Genomic DNA, 13,585 nt, shown 5'->3' with positions numbered 1-13,585 from the left:
TGAGATGTTCCAGGAGTTGAAGTTAATATTTCAAGCAAATACCCGAGTTGAGAGATATGAAGTCTCCAACAAGTTCTATAGCTAAAAGATGGAGGAAAATCGCTCAATTAGTGAGCATGTGCCCAGATTGTCTGAGTAATACAATCGCTTGAATCAAGTGGGAGTTAATCTTCCAGATAAGATAGTGATTGACAGAATTCTCTAGTCACCATCACCAAGTTAGTAGAACTTCGTGATGAACTATGATATGCAAGGGATAACGGAAACGATTCCCAAGCTCTTCGTAATGCGGAAATTGACGAAGGTAGAAATCGAGAAAAACATCAAGTGTTGATGGTAGACAAGACCACTAGTTTCAAGAAAAAGGGCAGAGGGAAGAAGGGGAACTTCAAGAAGAACAGCAAGCAAGTTGCTGATCAAGTGAAGAAGCCCAAGTCTGGTCCTAAGCCTGAGACTAAGTGTTTCTACTGCAAAGGGACTGGTCACTGGAAGCGGAACTACCCCAAGTGATTGGCAGATAAGAAGGATGGCAAAGTGAACATAAGTATATTTGATATACATGTTATTGATGTGTACTTTACTAGTGTTTATAGCAACCCCTCAGTATTTGATACTAGTTCAGTTGCTAAGATTAGTAACTCGAAACGGGAGTTGCAGAATAAACAGAGACTAGTTAAGGGTGAAGTGACGATGTGTGTTGGAAGTGGTTCCAAGATTGATATGATCATCATCGCACACTCCCTATACTTTCAGGATTAGTGTTGAACCTGAATAAGTGTTATTTGGTGTTTGCGTTGAGCATGAATATGATTTGATCATGTTTATTGTAATACGGTTATTCATTTAAGTAAGAGAATAAATTGTTGTTCTGTTTACATGAATAAAACCTTATATGGTTACACACCCAATGAAAATAGTTCGTTGGATCTCGATCGTAGTGATACACATAATCATAATATTGAAACCAAAAGATGCAAAGTTAATAATGATAGTGCAACTTATTTGTAGCACTGCCGTTTAGGTCATATTGGTGTAAAGCGCATGAAGAAACTCCATGCTGATGGGATTTTGGAATCACTTGATTATGAATCACTTGATGCTTGCGAACCATGCCTCATGGGCAAGATGACTAAGACTCCGTTCTCCGGAGCGAGCAATTGACTTATTAGAAATAATACATACTGATGTATGCGGTCCGATGGGTGTTAAGGCTCATGGCAAGTATCGTTATTTTCTGAACTTCACAGATGATTTGAGCAGATATGGGTATATCTACTTGATGAAACATAAGTCTGAAACATTTGAAAAGTTCAAAGAATTTCAGAGTGAAGTGGAAAATCATCGTGACAAGAAAATAAAGTTTCTACGATCTGATCGCGGAGACAAATATTTGAGTTACGAGTTTGGTCTTTAATTAAAACAATGTGGAATAGTTTCAGAAACTCATGCCACATGGAACACCACATCATAATGGTGTGTCCGAACGTCATAACTGTACTTTATTGGATATAGTGCAATCTATGATGTCTATTACCGATCTACCACTATCGTTTTGGGGTTATGCATTAGAGACAGTTGCATTCACGTTAAAAGGGCACCATCTAAATCTGTTGAGACGACACCGTATGAACTGTGGTTTGGCAAGAAACCAAAGTTGTCGTTTCTTAAAGTTTGGGGTTGCAATGCTTATGTGAAAAAGTTTCATCCTGATAAGCTCAAACCCAAATCGGAAAAGTGTGTCTTCATAGGATACCCAAAAAGTTACTGTTGGGTACACCTTCTATCACAGATCCAAAGGCAAGACATTCGTTGCTAATAATGGATCCTTTCTAGAGAAGGAGGTTCTCTCGAAAGAAGTGAGTGGGAGGAAAGTAGAACTTGATAAGGTAATTGTACCTTCTCCCTTATTGGAAAGTAGTTCATCACAGAAATCTGTTCCCGTGACTACTACACCAATTAGTGAGGAAGCTAATGATGATGATCATGTAACTTCAGATCAAGTTACTATCGAATCTCGTAGGTAAACCAGAGTGAGATCCGCACCAGAGTGGTACGGTAATCCTGTTCTGGAGGTCATGCTACTTGATCATGACGAACCTACGAACTATGAAGAAGCGATGGTGAGCCCAGATTCCGCGAAATGGTTTGAGGCCATGAAATCTGAGATATGATCCATGTATGAGAACAAAGTATGGACTTTGATGGATTTGCCCAATGATCGGCAAGCCATAGAAAATAAATGGATCTTCAAGAGGAAGACGGACGCTGATAGTAGTGTTACTATCTACAAAGCTAGAATTGTCGCAAAAGATTTTCGACAAGTTCAAGGTGTTGACTACGATGAGAGTTTCTCACTCGTATCTATGCTTAAGTCTGTCCTAATCATGTTAGCAATTGCCGCATTTTATGAAATCTGGCAAATGGATAAACAAAACTGCATTCCTTAATAGATTTATTAAAGAAGAGTTGTATATGACACAACCAGAAGGTTTTGTCAATCCTAAAGGTGCTAACAAAATAAGCAAGCTCCAGCGATCCATCTATGGACTAGTGCAAGCATCTCGGAGTTGAAATATACGCTTTGATAAGTTGATCAAAGCATATAGTTTTATACAGACTTGCGATGAAGCCTGTATTTACAAGAAAGTGAGTGGGAGCACTACAACATTTCTGATAAGTATATGTGAATGACATATTGTTGATCAGAAATAATGTAGAATTATTCTGCAAAGCATAAAGGAGTGTTTTAAAGGAATTTTCCAAAGAAAGACCTCGGTGAAGCTGCTGACATATTGAACATCAAGATCTATAGAGATAGATCAAGACGCTTGATAAGTTTTTTTCAATGAGTACATACCTTGACAAGATTTTGAAGTAGTTCAAAATAGAACAGTCAAAGAAAGAGTTCTTGTCTGTATTACAAGGTGTGAAATTGAGTAAGACTCAAAACCCGACCACGACAGAAGATAGAAAGAGAATGAAAGTCATTCCCTATGCCTCAGCCATAGGTTCTATAAAGTATGCCATGCTATGTACCAGATCTATTGTATACCCTACACTGATTTTGGCAAGGTAGTACAATAGTGATCTAGGAGTAGATCACTGGACAGCGGTCAAAATTATCCTTAGTGGAATAAGGATATGTTTCTCGATTATGGAGGTGACAAAAAGGTTTGTCGTAAAGGGTTACGTCGATGCAAGTTTTGACACTAATCCAGATGACTCTAAGTCTCAATCTGGATACATATTGAAAGTGGGAGCAATTAGCTAGAGTAACTCTGTGCAGAGCATTGTTGACATAGAAATTTGCAAAATACATACGGATCTGAATGTGGCAGACCCGTTGACTAAACTTCTCTCACAAGCAAAACATGATCACACCTTAGTACTCTTTGGGTGTTAATCACATAGCGATGTGAACTAGATTACTGAATCTAGTAAACCCTTTGGGTGTTGGTCACATAAAGATGTGAACTAATCACATAAAGATGTGAACTATTAGTGTTAAATCACATGGTGATGTGAACTAGATTATTGACTCTAGTGCAAGTGGGAGACTGAAGGAAATATGCCCTAGAGGCAATAATAAAGTTATTATTTATTTCCTTATATCATGATAAATGTTTATTATTCATGCTATAGTTGTATTAACCGGAAACATAATACATGTGTGAATACATAGACAAACAGAGTGTCACTAGTATGCCTCTACTTGACTAGCTCGTTAATCAAAGATGGTTATGTTTCCTAACCATGGACAAAGAGTTGTCATTTGATTAACAGGATCACATCATTAGTTGAATGATCTGATTGACATGACCCATTCCATTAGCTTAGCACCCGATCGTTTAGTATGTTGCTATTGCTTTCTTCATGACTTATACATGTTCCTATGACTATGAGATTATGCAACTCCCGTTTGCCAGAGGAACACTTTGTGTGCTACCAAACGTCACAAGTAACTGGGTGATTATAAAGGAGCTCTACAGGTGTCTCCAAAGGTACATGTTGGGTTGGCGTATTTCGAGATTAGGATTTGTCACTCCGATTGTCGGAGAGGTATCTCTGGGCCCTCTCGGTAATGCACATCACTTAAGCCTTGCAAGCATTGCAACTAATGAGTTAGTTGCGGGATGATGTATTACAGAACGAGTAAAGAGACTTGCCGATAACGAGATTGAACTAGGTATGGGATACCGATGATCGAATCTCGGGCAAGTAACATACCGATGACAAAGGGAACAACGTATGTTGTTATGCGGTCTGACCGATAAAAGATCTTCGTAGAATATGTAGGAGCCAATATGAGCATCCAGGTTCCGCTATTGGTTATTGACCGGAGACGTGTCTCGGTCATGTCTACATTGTTCTCGAACCCGTAGGGTCCGCACGCTTAAGGTTACGATGACAGTTATATTATGAGTTTATGCATTTTGATGTACCGAAGGTTGTTCGGAGTCCCGGATGTGATCACGAACATGACGAGGAGTCTCAAAATGGTCGAGAAATAAAGATTGATATATTGGAAGACTATGTTTGGATATCGGAAGTGTTCCGGGTGAAATCGGGATTTTACCGGAGTACTGGGAGGTTACCGGAACCCCCCGGGAGGTATATGGGCCTTAGTGGGCCTTAGTGGAAGAAGAGAAGAGGCAGCCAGGGCTGGGCCGCGCGCTCCTCCACCCCTAGTCCGAATAGGACAAGGAGAGAGGGGGCCGGCGCCCCCTCCTTCTCTCTCTCTTTTCCCACCTCACGAATCCTATTCCAACTAGGAAAGGGGGGAGTCCTAACTCCTCCTGGCGCGCCTCTCCTGGCCGGCCGGCCCCCTCCCTTGAACCTTTATATACGGAGGTAGGGGCACCCCCTAGACACACAAGTTGATCTTCGTGATCGTTCCTTAGCCGTGTGCGGTGCCCCCCTCCATCATATTCCACCTCGGTCATATTGTAGCGGTGCTTAGGCGAAGCCCTGCGACGGTAGAACATCAAGATCGTCACCACGCCGTCGTGCTGACGGAACTCTTCCCCGACACTTTGCTGGATCGGAGTCCGGGGATCGTCATCGAGCTGAACATGTGCTAGAACTCGGAGGTGCCGTAGTTTCGGTGCTTGATCGGTCGGGCCGTGGAGACGTACGACTACATCAACCAAACGCTTTCGTTGTCGATCTACAAGGGTACGTAGATCATACTCTCCCCTCTCGTTGCTATGCATCACCATGATCTTGCGTGAGCGTAGGAAATTTTTTGAAAGTACTACGAAACCCAACAGGCGCGCCAGGCCGCAGCGGCACAGGCGGCAGCAGAGCCCGCGCCGGCGCCGACACAACCCGCACCCGACATGAACGCCCTCTAGAACTCGACGTTCTCCTGGGCCGACCCTGCGCCGACGCTCATCGACATCACGGACCCCGAGGACGACGACGACGCCTAGGGCAGCGCGCCACCTCATAGTTTAGTTTACTTTAAGTTTTTATTAATGCTAATGTGGACGCGTGGACTCTCGCCAGCCTTCGTGGCCGGCTTTAATGTATAATTATCGCTTGTTTTTTTCTCGCTATGTCAAAAATGGGTCGGGCCAGCGTTGGGCGCACGCGCTGACCCAAATGCAGAAGTGAACGTTCATGTCCGTCTGGCCAACCCAAACGGACAAAAAGCGGACAAAAGCGTCATCCGTTTGGGTCGACCGGTTGGAGTTGCTCTAAGCTATCTCAAAACCTGTCAATACAAAATTTGAAAGCTCAGAGATATAGCAAATGGAGCTCTCGTGTAAAATAACTTGTGGTTACTTCCAACTCATTAGCTCCTTACAAAATGAACTCTTTTTTCCTAAAAACTTCCGATCTATTCATCTTCAATCATAGCAGTACAACGAACATCAGAAATAATAAAAATTACATCCAGATCCGTAGACCACCTAGCTACGACTACAAGCACTGAAGCGGGCTGAAGGCGCGCCGCTGTCATCGCCCCTCCCTCACTGGAGTCGGGCACAACTTGTTGTAATAGACAGTCGGAAAGTCGTCGTGCTAAGGTCCCATAGGACCAGCGCACCAGAACAGCAACCGCCGCCGATGAAGGATAACGTAGATCGAAATGATCCAATCCGAAGACACACGATCATAGACGAAAAACAACCAGATCCAAGCAAATCCACCGAGGATAGATCCGCCAGAGACACACCTCCACACGCCCATCAACGATGCTAGCCGCACCACTGGAACGGGGGCTAGGCGGGGAGACCTTTATTCCATCTTCAGGGAGCCGCCGCCGTTTCGTCTTCCTGAGCAGGACACAAACCCTTACAAATCTGAAAGGAACGACTAACAACGGAGCCCTCTCGCCGGCCCTTACTAGGATCGACCTCGCCTCCATGGCCCTAGGGCCACCGGAGATGAGGCAGACCTGCAGCGGAGCCGGCGAGAGGCACAAACCCTAGCTTTTTTGGTGGAGGAGGAGGCGGCTGCGTTGTCTTTTCACTAACCTTAGTTCTTTTTTACAAAATGGACTCTCATGTAAAATAACTTGTGGTTACTTCCAAAAGGAGCTACAAGGTAAATGTTATCATGTTCGCACTTATGTCTCGCATCACTGGCCCTGTAGGGTTCAGCCGTTGGTTTTACACTCACAAATTAATTGTCATGTACCACACGTGCACCCTGAATATGAAAACATAAGTTAATAAACTTGCTAATATTAGAATATATAGTTTTACATTTCCAAATATAACAGAAAGTCTGGTGCTCGTAAAATGACCAAAATTTGGTACTAATTTTGATATTGTTTCAGACTTTTTGATAAAAAAAGAATAAGCTTAGTTCTACTATGAAACTTTGAGATACCTATATCACAGGAATTTTGGTGCATTTTTAACAAAATAAGTGTCATCGGCACACACTAGACGAGCTGTTGTGAGTTTGGCTTTGTGAGTGAGGGCGCATAGGGTGTTGATTTGTGGTGTGGTTCGCTTTCGTCCAACCACATGAGTTGATCTCGATCAATTCCTAACAAGGACAGTGCCTAGTGGGCTCAGAGTTTAGAACGATTGGCTCTTGACTTTGTGGTCTAGCTATGCACTTGGGTAATGTTTGGCCATTATCATAAATGATATGTCATTAAGTGCATTTTTAGCAAATATGTTTTTATTCGGTAATGTTACCCAGTGAACGTCGTCGGCTGGGAGAGGGTTGGCAAGCAAACGCTATTTGATGGCAGTCTTAGTTGTGAGGAAAGATCAAACGACGACAATTAAGAAACATGCACTCTCTGAAGAAATTGTCATGTCGCTCTGAAGCAACTGCCATCCCCTCACAACTAAAAATACCATCTAAAACGTTCGCAAAGGCCACCCTCCCTGGCGAACCTTCACCAGTTAACAGGGTCCTTTTTATTTGGGGGGAGAGGTGTCATGCCACCCCCAACGGGATCCACTGATGACCCATGTCTCGCATACATGTACGTCATATGACGTCAAATTACGAATAATACAAAGCAAATCGGACAATTCATTTTTCTAAATTGAGATAAACTATGAAATTGGGCTTGTTTTTTGTTACGTTTTCATACAAATCTATATGCGGTAACTATTAGGTTCGCCACACTGCTTAGCACCACCCAAATTATCAAGGAGATAAAGTAGTACACCAATGATAATGAAGACAATAACCATCAACAATAAATAAATAACAACAACAAAGACAACAACCGAGCTAGGCTCAAAAGGAGTTGCCGAATGCAGAAACATAGAGAAGTGGTATCTTATTACTAAAAAAAGAAGGCAGTATGCAAGTATCTTATAAACCAAATACTCCCTTGGTCCAAAATTAAGTGTCATTGATTTAGTACAACTTTGTACTAAATCAGCAACATTTATTTTGGGAGGGAGGGAGTATGTAAACTTTTTATTTGTGGGGTACATATGTAACCTTTTAAGGTTAAACGGAGTAACAATTTCAACAATATTTTTTGCAAAAACTATTGTATTACTCATAAATCAGGGGTACAATCAGGTCTACATAGATCCTCCACATCTCGAGCAAGTAACATACCGATGACAAAGGGAATCACGTATGTTGTTATTGCGGTTTGACCGATAAAGATATTTGTAGAATATGTAGGAACCAATATGAGCATCCAGGTTCCACTGTTGATTATTGACTGGAGATGTGTCTCGGTCATGTCTACATAGTTCTCGAACCCGTAGGGTCCGCACGCTTAACGTTCGATGACGATTTGTATTATGAGTTATGTGTTTTGGTGACCGAAGATTGTTCAGAGTCCCGGATGAGGTCACGGACATGACGAGGAGTTTCGAAATGGTCGAGAGGTAAAGATTGATATATTGGACGATGGTATTCGGACACCGGAATGGTTTCGGAGTGGTTCGGGTATTTTTCGGAGTACCGGGAGGTTACCGGACCCTCCCCCCCCGGAGAAGTAATGGGCCTTCATGGGCCATAGGGGAGAGAGAGGGGAGCCCGCAAGGGGTGCCCCCCATGGGAGTCCGAATTGGACAAGGGGGAGGGGGCGCGGCCCCCTTTCCTTCTCCCTTTCCTTCTCCCTCTCCCCGTCCCTCTCCTTCCCTTTTCCCTCTCCGAAAGAAAGGAAAGGGGGGCCGACTAGGATTGGGAGTCCTAGTCGGTTTCCCCCCACTTGGGCGCGTCCCTAGGGCTGACCTCCTCCACTCCTCCTTTATATACGGGGGTAGGGGCACCCCAAAGCACAACATTTGTTTCTTAGCCGTGTGCGGTGCCTCCCTCCACAGTTTACTCCTTCGGTCATATTGTCGTAGTGCTTAGGCGAAGCCATGCGCGGATCACATCACCATCACCACGCTGTCGTGCTGACGAAACTCTCCCTCGACACTTTGCTAGATCAAGAGTTCGAGGGACGTCATCGAGTTGGACGTGTGCTGAACTCGGAGGTGCCATACGTTCGGTACTTCATCGGTTGGACCGCGAAGAAGTTCGACTACATCAACCGCGTTAACCTAACGCTTCTGCTTTCGGTCTACGAGGGTACGTGGACACACTCTCCCCCTCTTGTTGCTATGCATCTCCTAGATAGATCTTGCGTGATCGTAGGAATTTTTTTGAAATTGCGTGCTACGTTCCCCAACAGTGGCATCTGAGCCAGGTCTATGCGTAGATGATATGCACGAGTTGAACACAAAGAGTTGTGGGCGATCATAGTCATACTGCTTACCACCAACGTCTTATTTTGATTCGGCGGTATTGTCGGATGAAGCGGCCCGGACCAACCTTACATGACCACGTTCATGAGACCGGTTCCACCGACAGGAGTGCAACTTGTTTTGCATAAAGGTGGCTGGCGGGTGTCTATTTCTCCAACTTTAGTTGAATCGAATTTGACTACGACCAGTCCTTGTTGAAGGTTAAAACAGCACACTTGACGAAAAATCCCATAGCAGCCACGTAATACTTCCAACTACAAAGTAGAGGATGTCTAACTTGTTTTTGTAGGGCATGTTGTGATGCGATATGGTCAAGACATGATGTGATATACGTTATTGTATGAGATGATCATGTTTTGTAAAAGTTATCGACAACTGGCAGGAGCCTTATGGTTGTCGCTTTATTGTATGAAATGCAATCGCCATGTAATTGCTTTGATTTATCACTATGCGTTACCGATAGTCGTAGAAGCAATAGTTGGCAAGACGACAACAACGCTACGATAGAGATCAAGGTTTCAAGCCGGTGTCGATGGAGATCATGACCGTGCTTTGGAGATGGAGATCAAAGGCACAAGATGACGATGACCATATCATGTCACATTTTTGATTGCATGTGATATTACCATTTATGCATCTTATTTTGCTTAGTGCGCCGGTAGCATTATAAGATGATCCCTCACTAAAAATTTCAAGGTATAAGTGTTCTCCCTGAGTATGCACTGTTGCGACAGTTCATCGTGCCGAGACACCACGTGATGATCGGGTGTGAAAAGCTCTACGTTCACATACAACGGGTGCAAGACAGTTTTGCACGTGCGGAATACTTGGGTTAAACTTGACGAGCCTAGCATGTACATACATGGCCTCGGAACACTAGAGACCGAAAGGTCGAACGTGAATCATATAGTAGATATGATCAACATAGAGATGTTCACTATTGAAAACTACTCCATCTCATGTGATGATCGGACATGGTTGATATGGATCACGTGATCATTTAGATGACTCGAGTGATATCTATCTAAGTGGGAGTTCTTAAGTAATATGATTAATTGAACTTAATTTATCATGAACTTAGTCCCTGATAGTTTTTGCATATCTATGTTGTAGATCAATGGCCCGTGCTACCGCTCCCTTGAATTTTAATGCATTCATAGAGAAAGCTAAGTTGAAACATGATGGTAGCAACTACATGGACTGGGTCCATAACTTGAGGATTATCCTCATTGCTGCACAGAAGAATTACGTCCTTGATGCACCGCTAGGTGCAAGGCCTGCTGCGGGAGCAACTCCGAACGTTATGAACGTCTGGCAAGCTAAATCTGACGACTACTCGATAGTTTAGTGTGCCATTCTTTGCGGCTTAGAATAGGGACTTCAAAGACGTTTTGAACGTCGTGGACCATATGAGATGTTCCAGGAGTTGAAGTTAATATTTCAAGCAAATGCCCGAGTTGAGAGATATGAAGTCTCCAACAAGTTCTATAGCTGCAAGATGGAGGAGAACAGTTCTGTCAGTGAACACATACTCAGAATGTCTGGGTACCATAACCACTTGACTCAGCTGGGAGTTAATCTTCTGGATGATAGTGTCATTGACAGAGTTCTTCAATCATTGCCACCAAGCTATAAAGGCTTCATGATGAACTATAATATGCAAGGGATGGAAAAAGGCTATTCTTGAGCTCTTTGAAATGCTCAAAGCTGCGGAGGTAGAAATCAAGAAGGAGCATCAAGTGTTGATGGTTAACAAGACCACTAGTTTCAAGAAAAGGGGCAAAGGAAAGAAGGGGAACTTACAGAAGAATAGCAAGCAAGTTGCTGCTCCCGGGAAGAAGCCCAAGTCTGGACCTAAGCCTGAAACTGAGTGCTTCTACTGCAAAGGGACTGGTCACTGGAAGCGGAACTGCCCCAAGTATTTGGCGGATAAGAAGGATGGCAAAGTGAAAGGTATATTTGATATACATGATATTGATGTGTACCTTACTAATGCTCGTAGTAGCACCTGTGTATTTGATACTAGTTCTGTTGCTCATATTTGCAACTCAAAACACGGGCTACAGATTAACCGAAGATTGGCTAAGGACGAGGTGACGATGCACATCGGAAATGGTTCCATGGTCGATGTGATTGCCGTCAGCACGCTACCTCTACATCTACCTTCGGGATTAGTTTTAGACCTGAATAATTGTTATTTGGTGCCAGCGTTGAGCATGAACATTATATCTGGATCTTGGTTGATGCGAGACGGTTATTCATTTAAAACAGAGAATAATGGTTGTTCTATTTATATGAGTAATATCTTTTATGGTCATGCACCCTTGATGGGTGGTCTATTACTATTGAATCTTGATCGCGGTGATACACATATTCATAATATTGATGCCAAAAGATGCAAAGTTAATAATGATAGTGCAACTTATTTGTGGCACTACCGTTTAACTCATATTGGTGTAAAGCGCATGAAGAAACTCCATGTTGATGGACTTTTGGAATCACTTGATTCTTGCGAACCATGCCTCATGGGCAAGATGACTAAGACTCTGTTCTCCAAGAACAATGGAGCGAGCCACTGACTTATTAGAAATAATACATACTGATGTATGTGGTCCGATGAGTATTGAGGCTCGCGGCGGGTATCGTTATTTTCTGACCTTCACAAATGATTTGAGCAAATATGGGTATATCTACGTAATGAAACATAAGTCTGAATCATTTGAAAAGTTCAAAGAATTTTAGAGTGAAGTAGAAAATCATCGTAATAAGAAAATAAAGTTTCTACGATATGATCGTGGAGGCGAATATTTGAGTTACGAGTTTGGTCTTCATTTAAAATAATGTGGAATAGTTTCGCAACTCACGCCACCTACAACATCACAATGTAATGGTGTGTCCTAACATTGTAACCGTACTTTATTAGATATGGTGCGATCTATGATTTATCTTACCGATTTACCACTATCATGACGAACCTACGAACTATGAGGAAGCGATGATGAGCCCAGATTCCGCAAAATGGCTTGAGGCCATGAAATATGAGGTGGGATCCATGTATGAGAACAAAGTATGGACTTTGGTTGACTTACCCGATGATCGACAAGCCATAGAGAATAAATGGATCTTCAAGAAGAAGACTGCCGTTGATGGTAATGTTATTATCTACAAAGCTCGACTTGTTGCGAAAGGTTTTCGACAAGTTCAAGAAGTTGACTACGATGAGACCTTCTCACTCATATCGATGCTTAAGTCTGTCTAAATCATGTTAGCAATTGCCGCATTTTATGATTATGAAATTTGGCAAATGGACATCAAACCTGCATTCCTTAATGGATTTCTTAAAGAAGAGTTGTATATGATGCAACTAGAAGGTTTTGTCGATCCTAAAGGTGCTAACGAAGTGTGCAAGCTCCAGCGATCCATTTATGGACCGGTGCATGCCTCTTGGAGTTGGAATATACGCTTTGATAGTATGATCAAAGCATATGGTTTTATACAGACTTTTGGTTCTATCTTCTACAGTGGTCGGGCATTGAATCTGACTCAACTTCACACCTTGTAACACATGCAAGAACCCTTTATTTGACTGACCTGTTTTGAACTTCTTCAAAACTTTATCAAGGTATGTGCTTTGTGAAAGTCCAATTAAGTTTCTTGATCTATCTATATAGATCTTGATGCCCAATATATAAGCAGCTTCACCGAGGTCTTTCATTGAAAAACTCTTATTCAAGTATCCTTTTATGCTATCCAGAAATTCTATATCATTTCCAATCAACAATATGTCATCCACATAATAGCAATGCTACAGAGCTCCCACTCACTTTCTTGTAAATACAGGCTTCTCCAAAAGTCTGTATAAAACCATATGTTTTGATCACTTCATCAAAGCACATATTCCAACTCCGAGATGCTTGCACCAGTCCATAAATGGATCGCTGGAGCTTACACACTTTGTTAGCACCTTTAGGATCGAGAAAACCTTCTGGTTGCATCATATACAACTCTTCTTTAAGAAATGCATTAAGGAATGTAGTTTTTATGTCCATTGGACAAATTTCATAATCATAAAATGCGACAATTGCTAACATGACTCGGACAGACTTAAGCATCGCTACGGGTGAGAAGGTCTCATCGTAGTCAACTCCTTGAACTGGTCAAAAACCTTTCGCAACAAATCGAGCTTTGTAGACAGTAACATTACCATCAGCGTCAGTCTTTTTCTTGAAGATCCATTTATTCTCTATGGCTTGCCGATCATCGGGCAAGTCAACCAAAGTCCACACTTTGTTCTCATACATGGATCCCATCTTAGATTTCATGGCCTCAAGCCATTTCACGGATTGCTACCTCTTGAGCATGCGTTGGTTTTCCCTTGAAGAGGAAAGGGTGAT

Source organism: Triticum urartu, chromosome 5 (genome assembly GCF_003073215.2).
Source record: "Triticum urartu cultivar G1812 chromosome 5, Tu2.1, whole genome shotgun sequence".
Taxonomy (NCBI): Eukaryota; Viridiplantae; Streptophyta; class Magnoliopsida; order Poales; family Poaceae; genus Triticum; species Triticum urartu.
This window is presented reverse-complemented; position numbering follows the sequence as displayed.